Source organism: Lissotriton vulgaris, chromosome 4_1 (genome assembly GCF_964263255.1).
Source record: "Lissotriton vulgaris chromosome 4_1, aLisVul1.2, whole genome shotgun sequence".
NCBI lineage: Eukaryota > Metazoa > Chordata > Amphibia > Caudata > Salamandridae > Lissotriton > Lissotriton vulgaris.
In genome coordinates this window covers 529236686-529259856 of record NC_141691.1, presented here as the reverse complement: position 1 = coordinate 529259856, position 23171 = coordinate 529236686, and positions in this window count along the sequence as shown.

Here is a 23171-nt window from a genome sequence, read left to right as displayed (position 1 = left end):
GTTGAAAGAATGGCAAAGTGAGGGCCTGTTAGAATGGAATGAGTATTCTTTTCTGCTAAATAGAAACCCTAAAGTGGCAGTGCTATATCTTTTGCCCAAACTGCACAAGGATGCAGCCAGGCCCCCGGGCAGGCCAATTGTTTCAGCAATGGGGTCCCTCCTTGAGAACACCTCCAAATATATTGATTTTTTCCTGCGTCCTTTTGTGGAGGGGATACCCTCGTATCTGAAGGATAGCAGAGACTTTATCGATAAGATTAAGAACTGTGAATGGCAGGATAGTTATCTCCTCATTTCTCTCGATGTAGGCAGCCTGTACACCTCCATCAGGCATATGGATGGTATCGATGCCTGTCGGAGGTTTCTCAAGAAACGGTCCATCTCCTTTCGAGACCATACTGATATGATTTTGAAAATGATGTTGTTTTGTCTCGAAAATAATTTTTTCATCTTTAATGATATTTACTTTAGACAGCGACAAGGGACTGCGATGGGAACTTGTTTTGCTCCCAGTTTTGCGAATCTTTTCATGGCAAACTGGGAGCAACAGGTGGCTGAGACCAGCACATTGTATCGTAGCCATGTGAAGACCTGGCTGCGATACATTGATGATTTATTCATCATTTGGGATGGTCCTGAAATACTGGCAAAAGACTTTATCCGTGAACTGAACTGCAATGATCTCAACCTCACTTTTGATGGGAAAATCAGCAACTGTATGATGGAGTTCCTGGATTTGAAGGTTGAGGTTGAGAGGAACAAACTTGTTACTAAATTATACCGTAAGGCTACGGCAGGTAACACTTTACTTCACGCTGACAGTAGCCACCCGAAGTCACTCATACGCAGTATCCCCTTTGGTGAGTTCCTCCGGGCTCGGAGGAACTGCAGCAGAGATGAGGATTTTATGAGAGAAGGAGCTAACATGAAACAACGTTTCAGAGAACGTGGTTACAACCCACAGGTAATTGAGGCAGCTTTTGTGAAGGCTAGTAATATCAGCCATGAATCTTTATTGGTTCCCAATATCAATAAACCTGACGAACAGGAGGTTGTAAGATTTATCTCCACTTACCATGCCAGCTCATGGCAAGTACAGAAAAGCTTCAAGAAACACTGGAATGTGCTGCTTACTGAGCAGACGCTAACTGAGGTCTTAGGCAGCAATCCAAGCATTACCTATCGGAAGGCTGATTCTTTGAAGGACAGGCTGAGTAGAAATGAGGTGAACATCACACCTAGGAAGATCAATGAGATAAAGGGCTTTTTCACTTGTATGAAGTGTAAAGCCTGTAAGTTCAGCAGCAATGTCAAATCAGTCTACTATCCCGTAGAAGATAGAGAAAAACCGATTACACAACATCTCAACTGCCTCTCTGACCATGTGATATATGTGTTGGTATGTCCATGTGCCAAAAGGTATGTAGGGAGCACGATGTTCCCTGCGAAAAAGCGCATTCTTGAGCACATGAGGGCGATTGATAACAGGGACCAAAGCTCGCCAGTCGCCTGTCATTTTGAAGAAAAACACAAAGCCAATCGTAACTTATTGAAATTCTTTGCGATTGATAGAATTCCCAGCATGAAGAGGGGTGGTGACAGAATACGCAGGCTGCGCCAGTTGGAAAGTAGATACATTCTTGACCTGGATACACGCATCCCAGGTGGGCTAAATTCTGAGGAAGAACTGAAATGGTATCTGGGAGATTAAACTGTACAATGTTCTGCCTACAATGATGTATATTTGTATATGATGTTGTTTGTCCTCTCGAACTCCTAGCAATGATTCTATTGTTTTTAAATCGTTTTACATTTAATTTGTTTCACACTTTATATACTATGTTGGAGGCCGTCTGAGTATGGTATCAACATTTCTGATGTGCCGTTCTTGTTTTCTCTATAGGTGACATATAATTGTGGAGTAAAGACCGGGCAGAAGATTTGACTACCCCAAGGGGTTATGTTTATGATTTCCCACTTGGGACTTAAGGACACATCTTTTTGACATTGGTTCATATTGATTGTGATTGATTTCGAGAATCGTGTGATTTATCACGCTTATATTATTTTCTTAAAGAACTTTATGTGCTGACCTTCTCCCACTTAGGTATGAAGAGGCACATAGCCCGATATCTGCACTGTCACCAGAATGTAATATTTGCATACATGCGCTCCGTGTTGCTTTGTTTGTTACTGTTTATACATGGCAGCTGTGTAATTTTCCCACTTGGGACAGGATTTATGCTGATGTGATTATTAAGCATAATGTAAATACTGTTGATAATATACAACGGGGATAGCATGTTCTTTTTCGAGAACTAGACATTCGGATGGTAATGTCTTTCATTTTGGCACATTATTATTAGTAGTTTACCATGCGAAGATGGCCGCTGTGTTTACTTTGTGCACATTGTCCTTTTTTTATGTTTACACAAGAAGGTTTGAAAACTTTATTTAATGTTTCACTTTCTAAACACTATTCACCCGTGACCAAGGCGAGTTGTCGCTGAAACGCGTTGGGGGTTTGGTTCCATGAACTGTTTTCCATGCTGGAATAAAATGAATACCCACGAACTCTGCTGGATGGTTTAATTGAATGGTGAATATTTACTGGATTTCGAGTGCATTTCACGCTTGTCCTGAGCGTGTGGTGGAACGCAATACAGACAGGGTGCCTTTGACCCTGGTGTGCACCGCAGTCTGAGTGTCCCGGTTCTTTCAAAGGAAGTGAACTGTGTATATATATATATATATATTCACAGAAAAAACCATAGGTTATAGACGATATATAGTTAGGAATTTGCATTTACAAAACCTTATTTTACTCACACAAAACCATTGAAATTCCATATATAGTTAGATGCGCTAACTATATATCGCGCACCCGCAATCCACTGCTGATGATGTCACATATTACATCATTCATGACATGGTTAGTGACATCACTGATGACATCACTGATGACATCTCAAATGACATCACTGATGACAACATCCAGTGACTGTATGTTTCTGTAAAGTTAAAATATGTCTTACATATTGAAGAATGAGTGGATGTATAAGTGTCTGGAAGAAGGATTTAGTAGGTGCATGACTGACTGTATGAGAGAATGATTAAATGTGTCTTAATGAGTGCATGGGTTAGTGACTAAACTATCTTAATTTGTGCATCATTATATCTGTTGTTCTACAAACTGCTGCATGTGTTGATCAGTAGCTATATGAGTAACTGTATGGGTTATTGATTGGTTGTCCAAGTATTTGTATGGGACACTGAGTGTGTGTGTATGGGTGGCTGGGAGGTGTGTGAATCTGTACCTAGATGTGTGAGTAGTTGATTCACTATATGTATGGGTTCAAAACTGCATGTGGAAACAGCTGTATGGGCGGTTGACTGTGCATGAGTGTATTGGTGAGTGAATGGATATCTCAGTGCTACATGTCAAAGTAAGTACATATGTAAAACACAGTACATGTGAGAGTTGACATATATAAATAACTGTGCATAAGAGCCAGTGAATGTGTGAGTGGCTGTATGGATCATTGTGAACATGTATCAGGGATTGTATAAGAGAGTAAATATGTGTTAGTATATGTTTGAATAAGTAAGGTGTGTATAACTGTATAGTTGAGAAAATTGAGGTGTGATTGATTTTTTGAATAACTGACTAGGTGTGTGAGTAACTCCATGGATGAGTGACAGTCTGTGACTGTCTGTTTACACTGATTGTATCTAAGGTTATATTAGAGTCTGAAGAGGTTCATGGTATTATCACATGAATGATATCATCAGTGATGTGATCAGTAATGTCAAATGAGATGTTATCAGTGATTTTATCAGTGATGTCATTTGAGATGTCATCAGTGATGTCATCAGTGATGTCACTAACCATGTCATGAATGATGTAATATGTGACATCATCAGCAGTGGATTGCGGGTGTGCGATATATAGTTAGCGCATCTAACTATATATGGAATTTCAATGGTTTTGTGTGAGTAAAATAAGGTTTTGTAAATGCAAATTCCTAACTATATATCGTCTATAACCTATGGTTTTTTCTGTGAATTTCAATGGTTTTTTAATAGCAAATATCAAAAGCTGTCAAATGTCAAGTATGTGATAGGTAAAAACTTTTTCGTGTTTATGCACGCTGATGTGCTTTGAACGCTGACCCCCCCCCTCTTTTCTCTTAGTAGTACTCTCTCTTTGCAGATAGTGAAGGGTAGTTAACGCAGGCCTTTACCCCCGTTGTAATCCGTCGTGCCTGCTTGTCTCTCCATTTGATTGATTGTTATCCAAGCATTTACTGTTTTACAATTGATTCTCTTTGGTTCATTCTCTATTTACAAACAAGCACAAAGTCGCAATACTCTGTTTAGTCTTTGCAGATAGTGAAAAATCGTGTAAAAAAATAAAATTAATCGAGCAAAATCAGTAGGCCACTAATTGGATCTCTCTTTGACCTCGCTAAAATAGAAATATTAGGAACAACCCTTCATGAGAAATACGAAAATAGTGAGATGAACTGAGCTCCACACCATGAGGGCTGCAAGACAGCTCGGCTCCGTCACCCACCCCGCCCAAAATAACGACAAACCCTATGCAAATATTAAAAATATATACAACACACCAGCAAAGAAACAGGGTAAAACATTTTATTAAATAGCTATTTACATAACTATTTTATACTTTTTATTGCCCGATCCGGCTAGCTCAATCGATCGAGCATGAAACTCATGCACTCTGATAGCAAGCGTTGCTACTGATGCTATGCAGACCAAAACTGGTTTTCAGTTTGTACATTTTTCTAGATTTTTCCATCCAAGGTTGGTTGAGTTTGTAGAACGATAGATTCAGATTTTCAACATACGGTGTGGTGGCCCGGACTGGGAGGGGGCGCTTCGCTCCTGCCCCCTCCCCAAGTAAGATTTTCATACGTGAAAGTACGTTAATGGTTTTGGTCCCTGAGTTGCTTCAATGTCACTGCCATTCTCAAATGGCATAAGTTCTGGATGTTGGGTGCCATAGTTCAGAGTTCTGAGCAGCGCTTGTAACACTGTCTGAAGCTTATTTCCACCTACTGCAGCTTCACTATTCTCAAAGTAAGTGAGGGTCGTTTGTGGACCTGACTGCATTTGAAAACAATGTGATATGGTACCTCCCTAAACCGCTTGACGGAGGCCCCCGAGGGGCGGTGTGATGGCACGGACTCAGAGAAGACGCTTGGCTCCGACCCCCTCCCCAAGTCTTATAGCACCGGTTTAGCCTGAGATCGCCCCCGACATAGGCGGCCGGCTCCCGGGGTCCGGCGGAACTTTTTGCCTTTTGATGACTCTTCTATTCTGGACCTTGTCCCACAATCCGTTTGACCTGAAGACACGCTGTAGTGGGGCGCCCCTTTACCGTTTTAGTTGCCATTCCGCCCGCTTTTGCTACACTGTGCCTCTTCCGCCATTCAGCTGTTTACCGCCCGCTCTTGCGACTACAGCGTCTCGCTCACCATGTAGTTGAGTTGCTCCCGCTCTTGCGAGGCAACGATAAGCGACTGCCACAGGACTCTCAAAATGGCGGCCGGCTCTTCAGATTTGGGCGTGGTCCACTAAAATGGCCCTGGGACACCTTGGAACTTGGACGCTTCCCTGATAGGGCTTGGGTCCCATTCTCGAAAGCGTCCCCTCAGCCGTGAAGATTCTACAAAAGTCTTGGGGGCCCCCGACTCCCGCAGGCTTCTGGTGGGGAGCGGCTGCCATGTTTGCTCGTGGAATGGCCACGACGGACCTACGAGATGGTAGTGCTCTCATGCTGACGCCAGCTTTAGTCTGAAACATCCAGAAACACTGTAGACTACCAATTCGATCAGTTCCGGTAGCGCCCCAACATGACCCGGTAGAGAAGAACTTGCCCTCCCCTCTTTGACTGATGGTTCTTGTTGCCTGTCCCCTCTGTTGTCATTTAACAGAACTTTTTGGACTGCTGAAAGGGGTTGTGTTCCGAACGCTGGTTGGTGGAGACATTTTGACTATATTCTTGACCTACGTTGTCGCGTAATGCGTTATATGACACGCCGCATTAGCGCACCCAGAAGTGATCCGGGGCGCGGCGCGCAGCGCGTAACGTAAGCATAACAGGTCATGTGACTTGTTAATAAAACTTTTTATTGGTTCATTTTACTTTTATTATTTTAATAATGAAAAGCTTGGTCATATGACCTAAAAAATACGCTTTTTATTGATTTCGAACTTTTTTTTTTAAACATATATGTTATAATATTCCAGGCTAATGTACTTTCCCGGAAAATTTACAACTGTCCTGCAAGTAAAATATATTCCTTTTTCGAGAAAAAGGGCGTTTCTTCGTTCCATGACGGAGCCGTTGAGTAAAAGAGACTCGGCCTGCTGTCTTAGTCGCCGATACGCCTGATTATCAGATTCTTATCGATCACTTTATGTTGCAGGAGTGGAAAACACAACTGCCCTTGACCATTTATCTTTACTGCGTTCCTACGTATTATACCTTTTATCCGTCATGTAATTAGACTGCTTTATTTCACTTGCCTTTTACTGATTCGAAAACAGTGACTAAAAGTAAAAACTTTACCAATGTAAATACTACTACCATGTTTTGTTTTAAAAACCTTTATTGTGAAAATGTCAGTATACAAATACGGGCCTATAACCACGTGGGCCGGCCACGGAGCAAACTGAAATCGTATATGATGAGGAGACATTTACATTATAGAGGAACGTAACGAGCGGGCCATTAGGTTGCAAGAACTAAGGTGTCTAACAGTTGCGGAATCGGTGGACGTACATTTTGTAATTAAATTACGACAGGGCCAGTTACAAAAAAATTATCTAGATATACATTTGCGGGCAAGTACCATGGGTGACGTTAATTTGAACTTTCAATACTACAGTAATCAATAACACATCAGAACTTAATATCAATAGGGATGTCAAAATATTCAATCAATTCTCGTCCCCGCCCGCCATGAGCATCAAAACTGCATTCATATCTCGTGATATCAAGGTTGTTCAACCAGTACACAACAAGGAGTTACGAGTCCCATTTATACCGGCGCCATTTTGGGCGAGGCCGGGCAGGTCCAAGATATAGTCAAAATGTCTCCACCAACCATCGGCCAGACCAGAACCCATTTCGGCCCTTTATGCTACAAGATGGTGTCTTCCATTCAGAAAATATTGTTGGCAGCATTTTGAAAGGAAAGTTAAACAGCCGTTCTCCTAGTGAGTCTCACATTGTTACATTTAGGAAGAATGTTGAAGAGTAGTATGTGGAAAATCTGAAGCCATTTTTCTACAAACTCTCAATCAGCCTTGGATGGAAAAAAAATCCTGAAGAATGTACAAACTGAAAACCAATTTTTGTCTGTATAGCATCAACAGCAACGCTTGAGTCAGCTTTGTGTGAAGCCGCCATTTTGATTCAATCAATAACGTCCCCCTGCACACATTCAGGGACCTGGTCGTGTCTTCAGGTGAAACAGATTGTGGGACAAGAAGCAAAAAGGAAAAGGAAAAAAGTTCCGCCGGACCTCGGGAGCCGGCCGCCTATATCATGTGCGATCTTTGGCCACACCAGGGCAATAGTGAAGCTGCAGCAGGTGCAAATAAGCTTCAGACAGTCTTACAAGCACTGCTCAGAACTCTCAACTATGGCACTCAACATCCAGGACTTGCCATTCGGATCTTGGCGCCTTGTGCTGGTTCCGACCTATTCACACATCGGTCCACTACTGACATCACCTCATAAGCCAACGGGGCACCCCACGCCGACTTTCGGCGCAGCATTGTAGGATGGCCACACCAGTGCGGCAACTTGCTGGACACCACCTCGGTGCCATCCGGATCTCGGCGCATTCGAGTCACTGTACCGCAAAAGTGACCGGAACTCAGCTGGACACGCCGTCTTTCGGCGCAGCATTGTAGGATGGCCACACCAGTGCGGCAATTTGCTGGACACCACCTCGATGCCATCCGGATCTCTGCGCGTTCGAGTCACTGTACCGCAAGAGTGACCGCAACTCAGCTGGACACGCCGTCTTTCGGCGCAGCATTGTAGGATGGCCACACCAGTGCGGCAACTTGCTGGACACCACCTCGGTGCCATCCGGATCTCGGCGCGTTGTGCTGCCTTCGGCCTACTGTACCCGCAAATGCGGACGCAACTCAGTTGGACGGCGAGTGAAACGCTAAGGGGCGCTCCACTGCAGCCGAGGAGCCTCCATCTTGGGGGAGACGCACAGCCCCCACTGACTGACGCAACCTCACAGGCCAATGGGGCGCCCCACGCCGACTTTCGGCGCAGCATTGTAGGATAGCCACACCAGTGCCGCAACTTGCTGGACACTAACTCGGTGCCATCCGGATCTCGGCGCGTTGTGCTGCCTTCGGCCTATTCGCACATCGGTCCGCTACTGACGCCGCCTCACGTGCCAACGGATTTTCTACGCTTTTTGTAGCCCTATGCCGCATAACAGGTCATGTGACTTGTTTATAAAACTTTTCATTGGTTCATTTTACTTTTGGTTTCCTAAAGATGGAAGGCTTGGTCATATGACCTAAAAATAACACTTTTCATTACATTTTTTTTCCCCAAACGATGAAAGCCCCACCTTGTTTCTGGATGATTCAGACTGAAGCTGGCGTCAGCATGAGAGCACCACCATCTCGTGGCTCCGTTGTGGTCATTCCGCGAGCAATCATGGCAGCCGCTCCCCACCGGAGGCCTGCAGGAGTCAAGGGCCCCCAAGACTTTTGTAGAATCTTCACGGCTGAGGGGACGCTTTCGAGAATGGAGCCCAAGCCCTAGCAGGCAAGCGTCCGAGTTCCAAGGTGTCCCAGGGCCATTTTAGTGGACCAGGCCCAAAACCGAAGAGCCGTCTGCCATTTTAAGAGTCCTGTGGCAGCCGCCTATCGCTGCACCGCAAGAGTGGGCGGAAGTCAACAACATGGTGAGCGAGACGCTGTAGCCGCAAGAGCGGGCGCAACTCAGCTGGATGGCCGCCACCTGGGGAGGCCCGTTCACGCCGCCTCCCCCACACCCCCCCCCCGGGCCGCCCCACGCCAATTTTCGGAGCAGCATTGTAGGATACCAAAACCAGTGCGGCAGTTTACTGGACATCACCTGGGTGCCATCCACATCTCAGCGCGTTCTGCTGCCTTGGGACTATTCGCACAACAGACCGCTACTGACGAGGCCTCCCCCCGCACCACCCGGGACGCCCCACGCTGTTTTTCTGAGCTGCATTGTAGGATACCAAAACCAGTGCGGCACCCAGGTGACATCACCTGGGTGCCGTCCAGAACTCAGCACGTTGTGCTGCCTTGGGACTATTCGCACAAAAGACAGCTTCTGACCATTGTTGTTTTTTTTTGTTAAAAAATGTTTAAATGTATTTACAGTTTTTGTTGCGTTCGTTATATTTAAAAGTTAATAAAGTTTTATAACCCTACTTTGTTGGAGTGCTATATATTTTTTAAAAATCGGGTGAATGGGGCCTTGAATCGGGTTATTGATATGTGTGGGCTTTGCAAGTGTACTGCTACAGGATCGGACATTTCAAACTCAAATGCACGTTCTTTTTCTTACCTTTCCGAAGCATGGAGCGCAATAGCAGGCAGAGAAAGGGTGATGCAAGTGTTGAACACTGCCTGGCCTGGCAAGTTGCTGGCAGTGCCCCCCCCCCCGCCCGCTCCTGAAAGAGGACACACACACACCGCCGCCCCGAGTACTTCACAGATCTTTAAAAGACCATGCGCTTGTTCATGAGGCTTAAATGGTTTATCACCCCTTCTAGAACCCCTGCATCGACCCTCTGACGTTTCCTGGAAGAATTACCACGTAACACAATACCAAGCCCTGTCACCTGAAACCCCCAAGGAATCGTGGGGCATATTATCAAGGGGGTTTATCTCTGCTTTTTTGGCTTTAAAAGCCAAGAAAGCGGAGATAAAATTATCTCCCTATTACCAAGCTGTCGCTAACACCAGTTAGTGACAGCTAAAAGGAGATAGCGACCATCTTGGGCCCCGCTTTGCATGTCAGTGATATTTATCACTAATGACATGTAAAGTGGGCGTGCCAAGATGTTAGCGACTGGAAACAGTCCCTAACATCGCTATCTCCTATTACCAACTTTTGGAGATATTCGCGCTAAGCGCGAATATCTCCAAAAGCTAACACCTGCCCTGAGCAGTTCTTAGCCATGTTATCCAATGGGAGGTGGATAACATGGCTAAGAGCATTTGCTCGATAATGCATGAATATCGCGGACTTTTCAGCGATATTCATGCATTGCGGCCGTTTTTTATCGCATTTGCGATAAACCTTGCTAATAGCAAGGTTTATCTGCGATAAAAATCGCCGATGTGCGGCGATAATTTTTGTCTCTAAACAAGTTAGAGACAAAAATTATCGCTAGTTGTTGGTAATATGCCCCCGGGTTTTTGCTTGCAGAAATCGGGAGGCGGGAGACTAGCACTGAAATCAGTAGTCTCACGCCTGAATCGGGAGGGTTGGCATGTCTGGATTCTCTACAGCTGGGGCCATAAACTACATCCGCAGGGCTAGGTGATAGCCTGGGACCGGCCTGGCATCTAAAATGGCTGCCGTGCACGACAAAATTGTGGCATTGGAAAAAAGGCAAGATGGCGCAGACAATGTTTATCAATAAGGATTCATTTATAACAAAATATTTTATCGCACTGACAAATTGGCGGTCAACACTTCCTGATTTCCATCGAATCGAACGTTAACAGACGTCACGCAGCAAAAAAAAAAAAAGCTCACGCACAGCCGCTGGAAGACATGTATCAACATATATGAGCCTCCTCAGCCACCCTCAGAAAAGATAAGGGATCAGGATACGTCTCCCGCACCCCCTTATACCTAGTAATTTAATTAAAACAAAACACAAAATGGCGAATTCCCGTTTCGCTACCAGTTTGCGGCCCGGGAAGCGCTTCTACCGTGAAAAATCAATTTTTTTTTCCCCACGGGACCCTTTAATAACCCCAACATCATTCCTAGGGGGTCAAGAGGGGAATACCTTGCCCCCTTTCATTAAATTCCCCCTTCGTTTTTCACCCCTTCTTCTCTCTCGATCCTACCGAGAGACAAGATGGCGCACGCACAGCCGCTGGAAGACATATATCAACATATATGAGCCTCCTCAGCCACCCTCAGAAAACATAAGGGATTAGGATACGTCTCCCGCACCCCCTTATACCTAGTAATTTATTTAAAACGAAGCACAAAATGGCGAATTCCCGTTTCGCTACCAGTTTGCGGCCCAGTTCGCGGCCCGGGAAGCGCTTCTACCGTGAAAAATAATTATTTTTTTATTTTCCCCACGGGACCCTTTAATAACCCCAACAACATTCCTAGGGGGTCAAGAGGGGTATACCTTGCCCCCTTTCATTAAATTCCCCCTTCGTTTTTCACCTCTTCTTCTCTCTCGATCCTACTGAGAGATAAGATGGCAGCCGCTCCGGACTGTTTAGAATGTTGACAGACACCGGGGAGCCAATCAGCTTCGCATCGCAAAGTTCCGTTTCGCGAAAAGTACGCGGACCGGAGCGCAGCCTGGAGCGCTGTTACAGATATATATCTTGTTTTGAACGTTAATTTCTCAAAATCCACTGGAGCACATATATTGAGACCCAGCAAAGGCACATCGGGCTAACAGTCCCTACAATTTTGCCAAGTTTCGTGCAAATCCATTCAGCCGTTCGAGCTAAAAGTGAGGCCAACCGCCCTATGGAAATTAACATGGGGAAAACGTGTTTTGGCACCCCCCTTTTTTCTCGGCCCCCCCCTTGACGAAACCCCCCCAAATTTTCAAGGGCTGCTCAGAAACAAAATGTGCCATTTTCCTGAAAATTTCAGCCGATTCCGTCCACAAACGCCAAAGTTATTAGACATAGAATTTTCAAAAGTTCCATAGAGAAATAATCCTAACTATATATACCTACTGGCTATCGCCAGTAGGTAATATACATATATATATATATATATATATATATATATATATATATATATATATATATTCACAGAAAAAACCATAGGTTTTACACACGTTATAGTTAGGAAGTAGCATTTAAAAAACCTATGAAATTCACTGAAAAAACCATAGGTTTGACACATGTTATAGTTAGCTGGAAATTTTACTGATATAAAACCAATGAAATTCCACGTTATAGTTAGTTGGACTCACTATAACTTGCGCGTGCAATGCACTGCTGATGACGTCACATATTACATCACTCATGACATGGTCAGTGACATCACTCATGACATCACTGATGACACCATCCTTGTGACATAGTGACAGACCTCCTTTCACTGTAATGTAACCCTTGAAACACATATTCAAAAATAGAAACTGAAATTTTTAAAAAAATGGAGATACCCATATCAGTTACAACAAGTAATTCAGTAATTCCACCATCTATATACACATCCACTCATTCACCAACAGTTCTATATAGTCACTCATACATATACTCACTCATCATATGAAGTGATACACCTATACATTCTGTTACACACAGACAGTCATCCAAAAGTTACTCACACACATACTCACACGTGCAAATAAACTATTGAACATCCATTTATTTGAATATAGAGTTATACACACACTTCCACCTTACTTCTATTGAAAATTACACATATTTATTCTCTTAAACAATCACTTATAGAAACACATACTTATTTAAACAGGAACTCTTACAATCTCTTACTCTCACATATACTCACTTATATACATCAATATTCACATATACTAGATTAAAACATGTCGTTACTGATAAAGACACTAGTGAGACAGTCATTCACTCCCTAACAAACACTTATACACACTCATCCACCCATACAGTCCTGCACATATGCTGTCTTCAAAACACATACAAACAGAGAGTCAGTCACTCATGCATCTATGTGCTAAGTAATACCCCCACCAAACCATATAGACACTCATACTGATACTAAGAGAAACATCTAATAACCCATATACATACGCATGTAGCTACTTACCAACACATGTAGCCACTTATACACAAAGTGAAACACTAATATATATATTTACATATTTAAACATTACTCACTAATATTTATTTTTCAGAAAGACACATATTCACTGGATGGTGTCATCAGTGATGTCATGAGTGATGTCACTGACCATGTCATGAGTGATGTAATATGTGATGTCATCAGCAGTGCATTGCACGCGCAAGTTATAGTGAGTCCAACTAACTATAACGTGGAATTTCATTGGTTTTATATCAGTAAAATTTCCAGCTAACTATAACATGTGTCAAACCTATGGTTTTTTCAGTGAATTTCATAGGTTTTTTAAATGCTACTTCCTAACTATAACGTGTGTAAAACCTATGGTTTTTTCTGTGAATTTCATTGGTTTTTAAAATGCTATTTCAGAAAAATGTCGTGTATGCAACCTATACTTTTGTCAATAAAGTTCTGGCAATATTTTTTTTGAAAACAAGCCGTTTTCTTCACTGTTCAAGTTGCATAGAGACTCCTTGTAAAGCGATACAGAATTCGAAAGTCTGTACCTTGCCTTTTTTTAAACACATTAAAATTTGTCTGTAAATAAAAATAGCCTTACTAAACTTTCGTGCGCGACCCTGTGTGCGCACTCTCGGCAACAGTTGTCAATAAAATGGATATCGCATTTCCAGGCTTTCGTGCGCGACCGAGTGCGCGCACCTGCCTATATATTTCGTGAAAACTTTGCAATTTGAACTTATTGAATTTCTTCATACACCCCTCAAAGAACTTATAGTACGTCAAATAGACTGTACCTAGACTTCTTTTTTTATTCTTATGAAACTTTTCAGTAAATGGAGCCGAATGTCTTTTTAAACTTTCGTGCGTTACCGGATGTACACACCTTGGTATTTTTTTCAGAAATATAAAACGTTTCATACTTTAACAATTGTGTGCTTAAATCCAGCTCAGAAGATATACAAAATCAGGATGATAGTTGGTTCAACCCGGACCGTTTATTAAAGATAGATCGTCCGACTCCACCGGAGGACACCCCTAATAAAAAGGACATATATATAAAATGCGGACTAGCCGCTGTATCGTGCTAGCAAACTATAACATATAAATCGTTAGAAAAAACTAAAGGAATCGAGCAAAATCAGTAGGCCACTGATGGGATCTTTTTTTGACCTCGCTAAAATAGAAAAATTAGGAACAACCCCTCATGAGAAATATGAAACTAGTGAGAGGAACCGAGCTCGACGCCATGATGGCTGCAAGACAGCTCGGCTCCTCCGCCCACCCCACCCAAAATAACGACAAATATTATAAAGATATACAACACACCAGCAAAGTAACAGGGTAAAACGTTTTATTAAATAACTATTTACATGGCAGCCTGCTGCAACATGAAAACACTTTCAATTGGTTCTTAAAAGTTTCAATTCTGGAATTTACACGCAGCACTCCACCCACTTCCCTCACTATCTTTTCTACTCTCAAGAGAGAACAACGTCCTACATCTTTCGGAAGACTTTGGTGAAATGTCTACCGTATCTCATTCATCTTCCGAATCTGACCAAAATGATCGACTACCTTTAATAAGAAAAAATAAATCTTTCATCTGGCAATTTTTCACTTATCCTGAAGATCAAAAGAAAGTGAATGCACCAAAAGTAACCTGCACGATATGTGACTTGGTTCTCTCAAGAAGAAATCCAGCAAAAAAATATTCCTTTTCCATACATACCATGGTGCGGCATGTCAAACAAGTGCACCCTCTGCAATTTGCAGAGGCAATGACAAGAGCCCTGGCCACGCTATTACCATTAGAGGTGGCCAGCACATCTTCTGATCGACGACCTGTATCTCCATCGAGTGCAGAGATGGGCTTCAGATATTTAACTATATATGGTCTATAACCTATGGTTTTTTCAGTGATTTTCTTTGTTTTTTTAATAGCAAATATCAAAAGCTTTTTTGTGGAAAATGACTAAAATTAGTTATACATAAGCGGCGTTCATTTATGTTCACCACAGCCATTTTTAAAAGTAAAGTGAAAGTCGCGAAACAGTGGCCACGCCATCTAGTCCCTTTTAGGCCCCATCATGCACGTAAGTAACAGCCATTTTCTGTGTCATGGCCTCTCTGCCCACTGCCAATAGCCTATGATTGTTCGAAATTGGTTCTCTTTGGGTCATTCTCTGTTCACAAATAAGCACAGAGTCGCAATACTCTGTTTAGTTTTTGCAGATAGTGAAGGATAGATAGTGCACACTTTTGTCCCCTTTGTAACCCGTCATGCCTATCTCTGCCCCGTTTGTTGGTAGTTGGTTCAACCCGGACCGTTTATTACAGGTAGATCGTCCGACTCCACCGGAGGACCCCCCTAATAAAAAGGACATATATATAAAATGCGGACTATCCGCTGTATCGTGCTATCAAACTATAACATATAAATCGTTAGAAAAAACATGAAACTAGAGAGAGGAACCGAGCTCGACGCCATGATGGCTGCAAGACAGCTCGGCTCCGCCGCCCACCCCGCCCAAAATAACGACAAACACTATGCAAATATTATAAATATATACAACACACCAGCAAAGTAACAGGATAAAACGTTTTATTAAATAACTATTTACATGGCAGCCTGCTGCAACATGAAAACAACACTTCTAATTGCTTCTTAGTAGTTTCAATTCTGAAATTGAACACCCAGTACATCCTGAGGTGATGTCCGACAAGTTGTGTGGGGGGATGCCTTGCTAATGCCGCCACCCCCACCACCTTCTGTAGGAAGGACTCTGGATATGCTTGGTCCCTGAGAGGCTTCGATGTCCCTACCTTGCACAAATGTCATAAGTTCTGGATGTTGAGTGCCATACTTCAGGGTCCGACAAGTTGTGTGGGGGGATGCCTTGCTAATGCCGCCACCCCCACCACCTTCTGTAGGAAGGACTCTGGATATGCTTGGTCCCTGAGAGGCTTCGATGTCCCTGCCTTGCACAAATGTCATAAGTTCTGGATGTTGAGTGCCATACTTCAGAGTCCGACAAGTTGTGTGGGGGGATGCCTTGCTAATGCCGCCACCCCCACCACCTTCTGTAGGAAGGACTCTGGATATGCTTGGTCCCTGAGAGGCTTCGATGTCCCTGCCTTGCACAAATGTCATAAGTTCTGGATGTTGAGTGCCATACTTCAGGGTCCAAGAAACGCGGACTCGGAGGGGGCGCTTGGCTCCTGCCCCCTCCCCAAGTCTTGTTCCCCTGGTATGGCCTGAGATCGCCCCCGACATAGGCGGCCGGCTCCCGGGGTCAGGCGGAACTTCTTGCCTTTTGATGCCTTTTCCATTCTGGACCTTGTCCCACAATCCGTTTGACCTGAAGACACGTCCTGCGGTGCCCTGGTCCGACCATCACATATACCTGCGCCAGGAGACGGCGTGGGGTGCACTGGAAGGGAAAGGCGGCGCGAACGAGCCTCTCCCACCTCACCAGGTGGAGGTTTCTTAGCTACACCCCAGCGCTTCACTCGGCCAGCTGAGTTGCGCCTGCTCCTGCGGCACAGTGCCTCGCTCGGCCAGCTGAATTACGCCTGCTCTTGCTATTACACCGTCTCACCCGCCATCCGGCTGAATTGCACCCACTCTTCCGATACAGCGACAGGAGGCTGCCACGGAACTCAGGAAATGGCGGTCGACTCCACAGACTTGGGCCTGGCCTGCAAGGATGGCTCTGGGCAACCCTGGAACTCGGACGCTTGACTGCTACGGCATGGGCCCCATTCCCAAAAGCGTCCCCTCAGCCTTGAAGATTCTACAAGAGTCACCGAGGCCCCCGACTCCTGCAGACTTCCGGTGGGGAGCGACTGCCATGATTGCTCGCGGAATGGCCACGACGTAGCCACGGGGTGCTCTCATGCTGACGCCAGCTTCAGTCTGAAACATCCAGAAACACTGTAGACTACCAATTCGATCAGTTCCGGTGGAGCCCCAACGACGTATCGCGTTGTTGCGTAATCCGTCATATGACGCGCCGCGTTAGCGCACCCGGAAGTGCTCCGGTGCGCGAGGCGCGAAGCGCAGCTTCCCGGAAGCAATCCGCGGCGCGGAGCGCGTAACGTAAGCATTTACATTTCAGTTGGTTCTCCCTCACAATATTTTCAATGTCACATAAAAGTCACCCATCACCCACTGCCATCTCTGGCTGTTTCCATGGTAACACCTCATTCTGCACCTGGCTGAAGGCAGAGGTCAAAAGTTCATGTCTCAACGTTCTACAGCAAAGTAACAACACTGTTTTCCCTCCAGAAACACCTGCCAATCCACAGCTCTGTTACATGTCTTTTTTTTTCACACCCAATAGTACTTTTCGTTTAACATAAACATTAACATGCAACGTACTGTTCAATCTCCACTTCTTACAATCAACCAATCATTTTTATTTTTTAAACCACACCCAGCCTCTTCCTTTTTCTTTATTTAGAATTTCAACTTCTAACTACCATTCCACTTCCAGAACCAATCGGAGGACGACTACAAATCCCTTGAAAATGAAGGTCTGGCTAATAGGACACAGTTATATTCACTGGAGTGAAAAATATGCAGTAAGCAGACGAATTTGCAACCTCAGCTTACCAAATGTACACATAACATGGATTTCCAAAAGAGGATTGAAATGTCACCAATTGATTCCATTGGTGAAAACTTTTATGCATCTCCCAGAACCAGACCTTATAATTGTGCACTGTGGTGGGAACGATCTAGGCACAATCACTGGGGTAGGTCTGGAAATGCTTCTAAAAGACACCTTTCGACAATTGATGACACTTTTTCCTCGATCTGCCTTGGTATATTCCAATATATGCCAAAGACAGAAAAAGAATTGGTCCAATCAACATTGTGCACAATTTGAGAAAGCAAGGAGACATGTAAATAAATCTGTTTCTGCGTTCCTCAGAGATTATAGCATGGATTCTATTTACCACAACAACTTGCGATACCACATGCAAGACGTCTATAGGAGAGACGGTGTTCATTTCACGAATGAGGGAAACAGAATCTTCCTCTGCAACATCAGGCTCTGCATCGGTACTTACTTATAAATGCAGAAAACACTCAATTAACACAATGGCTCTTTTCAGAGCCACCTTATATCTAAGCACTCAAACTTCTGATTTATCTCCATTTTCACACTCTTGTATAAAGGTGTGCGCGACCGAGTGCGCGCACCACGCAACTTTAAAAAAATATATATATATATATTTTCGCCTTTAAGGGCCTTACTGCACACCCTGAGAAAACCTACGCAGCAAAACAATCTCTACCTTCTCCCCTTTCCATGTTCCAACGCTTTGAAATCAACAATATATTTACTCGCAATGACAAAATGGCGGTCAACACTTCCTGATTTCCTTCGAATCGAACGTTAACAGACGTCACGCAGCAAAATTCCGCTCGCGCGCGCAGCCGCTTGAGTGCGCGCACCCGTGCGCGCGTATAGATATATAATTGACTTTAACTTTAATTTCCTCAGCAACTACTGAACGGATTTACACCATTCCAAAAAAAGCGTAATCTGCGAGCCGGACTGTACAGTTTTGCCAAATTTCTTATAAATCCATTCACCCGTTCGACCTGTAGCCGAGTCTAAAGGTCCTATGGAAAATAACATGGAGAAAACACGTTTTGGGACCCCCCTTTTATCTCAGCCCCCACTTGACCAATCCCCCCCAAACTTTTAGGGAAGGAGCGCAGCGGACCGAGCCATCTTCTTTGAGAAATTCGCTAAGATTCTTCAACCAGGGCCAAAGTTATTCCAAATAGAATGTTGAGGATTTCCTATGGAAACTAGGTCCTAACTATAACTACCTACTGGCGACCGCCAGTAGGTAATATATATATATATATATATATATATGTATATATATATATATATATATATATATATATATATATATATATATATATATATATTATAAATGACAGGTAAGATTTCTACTTCAGAAGGAACCAGAGGGACACAGCAGGGATGCCAGGGAAGATCTTTATTACAGCAATTGGCATGACGCGTTACGGTGGGTATGCCTTTGTCAAATGCCTTTGAACAGCCAAGTTTCCCTGCAATCTGCTTTTAAAATGTTCAAATGCCCCCATAATTGATCGCAGTCCAGCTGAGCTGAGTTTGTTGTCAGAGCCTTGCTGCAGCCCACGTTGGTGAACTACAGCTCCCAGCAAGCACTTTCCTCGCTGGTTGGGTGAGTGTCTCGACTCGGCTTTCTTCCACAGTGGGGGCTGGAAGTTGGAAAGGAGCATTGTTTAAAAGTTCAAGTTGGTAAAAACACACAGTGCTGAAACAAGTCACTCTTCTGGGTCCTCAACGCCCAGCCGCATATACCCAGGTTCAGCATGCCCTGAGTCTGTGATGCTGTGATCCAATCTCACCATGAAATCTCGGGCTGCAACTGCAGCGGTGCCTTGTCTTCATTGAATGCGGCGGTCTGGAGTCATTCCGATACCTCGGAGCGCTTTACTGATTTTGCCCTTGTTGCTCCAGACTCTTGATGGATGGCTCCCCCAAGCACGCCAAGGACTAGGGTGCAAAACAGGACAGGTAAGATTTCTTCTGAAGGAAGGAACCGGAGGGACACAGCAGGGATGCCTGGGACGATATTTATTAGAGCAATTGGCATGATGCGTTTCGGCGGGTATGCCTTTGTCAAATGCCTTTGAACAGCCAGGTTTCCCTGCAATCTGCTTTTAAAATGTTCAAATGCCCAGCGTAATTGATCGCAGTCCGGCTGAGCTGAGTTTGTTATCAGAGCCTCGCTGCAGCACACGATGGTGAACTACAGCTCCCAGCAAGCACTTTCCTCGCTGGCAGGGTGTCTCGACTCTGCTTTCTCCCACAGTGGGGGCTGGAAGTTGGAAAGGAGCGTTGTTTAAAAGTTCAAGTTGGTAAAAACACACAGTGCTGTTGCTAAAACAAGTCACTCTCCTTGGTCCCCAACTCCCAGCCGCATATATGCAGATTCAGTATGCCCTCAGACTGTGATGCCGTGATCCAATCTCACCATGAAATCTATGGCTGCAACTGCAGTGGTGCCTTGTCTTCATTGGATGAGTCATTGCGATACCTCGGAGCGCTTTACTGATTTTGCCCATGTTCCTTGATAGACGGGTTCCCCAAGCATGCCAAGGGCTAGCGTGCAAAACATGACAGGTAAGATTTCTTCTTCGGAAGGAACCGAGGGGCACAGCGGAGATGACAGAGAAGATCTTTCTTAGATCTATATATATATCCAGTAGGTAGTTATAGCTAGGACCAACTTTTCTCATAGACAAAGGTTTTTTTTTTGATCAATAACTTTAGTGCCGTTTGACGAATGTTCACGAACTTTTAGAAAATATTGTACAACTTAATTTAGCTGCTGCCTGGAAAGTTTTGGGGTGATTCGTCAAGGGGGGATTGAGAAAATGGGGGGTCCTAAACGATTTTTCCCCATTCAATGTCTATGAGGATTTCCCTAGTTTTAGACACAGCTACAGCTTGACCTACTAAATGGAATTACACCAAAATTGTCAGAAAGCGTTATCCTGGTCCACAGATTGTGCTTTTTGTGAATCGGGGCAAATCTGTTCAGTAGTTTAGGAGTTATTAAAGAAAAATGTATCGATATCTAGGAGCGCAGATCCTTTTTGGAAACACCCGCGGGGGAACCGTGGGTCCTGGGGCAAAGCAAGGCCCTGTATAGTTGGTCGCAACGTGACAGGAAAGGTGCAGCCACCATTTTGTTTGTTGCTTATCCTGGGGGAGTAAAAAATAAAGTGTCAAAACTTATAAGGGGTAAGGTTGGAGGTAACCTGACCCCATAGGACACATGGAGGGAGTCCCTGAGGAAACCCTCATGGGCAAGAAATTGTCCTCCAAATTTTTTTGGGCCCTAATCAAGGATCTGTGGGTACCTGTAGATCCTGCAGGTAGCTGTGGGGGATCCGTGGGTTCCCGCAGTGAACCGTGGAAGCGAGGTCCATTAAAAAAAAAAGCACATCCACTCACACGACCTACTCTCTCTGCACATGGCTGCAGTGCCTGGCTGAAGACCGCACGTGCCAGTGGTTGTGTTAAGATACGGAAATTAGATATATTACTTTATGTTAAAAAGCACAGAAACTCACCGAAAAAAGTAAAGGTTTACAGAGACGTTATAGCTAGGATGAAGTTTTGCCCACACAAACCCAGAAAAATTCAGCAGTTATAGCTATACTTATAGTTACATTTCTCTGAAGAAACTATACCTCGTGCCATACGTTACTTTAGGCCACAAGTTTTAATTTCCTAACATAAGTATAACTATAACTGCTGAATTTCTATGGTTTTGTGTGGTTAAAACATCAACCTAACTATATTGACCCTGTAACCTTTGTTTTTTTCTGTGCTGCCCGAAACACGTTTGGCCCCCGTTATGAACTGAAGGAGTAAATGTGATTTTCTGACAGCCACAATAAAAATATGGAAACCATGCTCTTGTGTGCAGGCGTTTCTACAGAGGCAATCTTTTGTGGATGGATGGATATATATATATATATATATATATATATATATATATATATATATATATATATATATATATATATATATATATATATATATATATATAAATTAGTATCCCGTGGAGGTCGCGATTGGGTAGTTATAGCTAAGGTCGTGTTTCTATAGGTAATGATTTTTTTGTGTTGCTAAAAAGTTTGGCACCTTTAGATGAATCTCCACAAAACTTGCCAGAAAAGTGCTGCTTTTTGACTAGTTTTGCATAGAAAGCTTCGGGGAAATCGGCCAAGTGGGGGGCACGAAAAAGTGGGTCCCATAACGCTTTTCCCCTATTAATTTTCCCGTAGGAATTTTAGACACACCTACAGCCCACACCGCTGAATGAATGTACACCAAAGTTGGCAGAAAGCTTGATCTTTGTCCAGAAATAGTTTTTTTGTGTTTTGTTGTAAATATGTTAAGGAGTTTTTGAGCAATAATATAATTGTATATCTAGAGATGCGGAGCCTCCGCCGATCCAACAGATCTCCTGCTGAGAACTAATTAGCGGACACCACCTCAACCAGGAAGTGGTGACAAGTCAAGTCAAGTCAAAAGATTTATATAGCGTGCTACATACCCGGAGGGTCTCAAGGCGCTTGAAGAAGGGTGGGGAGTTACTTGTCGAATATCCAAGTTTTAAGTTGCTTTCTGAATGCTAGATGGTTCTGAGTGAGACGAAGGTGAGTGGGGAGTGAGTTCCAGGTTTTAGCTGCGAGGTAGGAAAAGGATCTACCTCCCATGGTGGTTTTATTGATGCGAGGTACGGCAGCAAGGGCTTGGTTGGAGGATCGTAGCTGACGGGAGGGGGTGTAGAAGGAAAGTCGTGTGTTGAGGCATTCGGGTCCAATTTCGTAAAGTGCTTTGTGTGCGTGGGTTAGGAGTCGGAAAGTAATCCTCTTATTGACGGGGAGCCAGTGGAGGTTTTTCAGGTGACTAGAGATGTGGTCTTTACGCGGGATGTCTAGTATGAGTCTGGCTGATGCGTTCTGGATGCGTTGGAGTTTATTCTGGAGTTTTGCGGTGATACCGGCGTACAGGGTGTTTCCGTAGTCCAGGCGGCTTGTAACCAGTGCATGGGTGACCGTTTTTCTGGTTTCGGTGGGGATCCAGCGAAATGTTTTTTTGAGCATGCGAAGGATGTTGAAGCAAGATGATGAAACAGCGTTTACTTGTCTGTTTATAGAGAGTGAGGAGTCCAGGATGACGCCCAGGTTCCGTGCGTGGTCCGTCGGGATGGGTGCTTTTCCAAGGGCCTCTGGCCACCAAGAGTCATCCCAGGCGGAGGGGGAGGTACCTAAGATAAGGACTTCTGTTTTGTCTGAGTTCAGTTTCAGACGGCTGTGCTTCATCCACTCGGCTACTTCTTTCATTCCTTCATGTAGGTTAGTTTTGGCGGTGTTAGGGTCTTTGGTGAGTGATAGGATCAGTTGAGTGTAATCCGCGTAGGAGATGATGTTGAGGTTGTGTTGGCGTGCGATGGCCGCGAGGGGGCTCATGTATACGTTGAAGAGGGTGGGACTGAGTGAGGACCCTTGGGGTACGCCGCA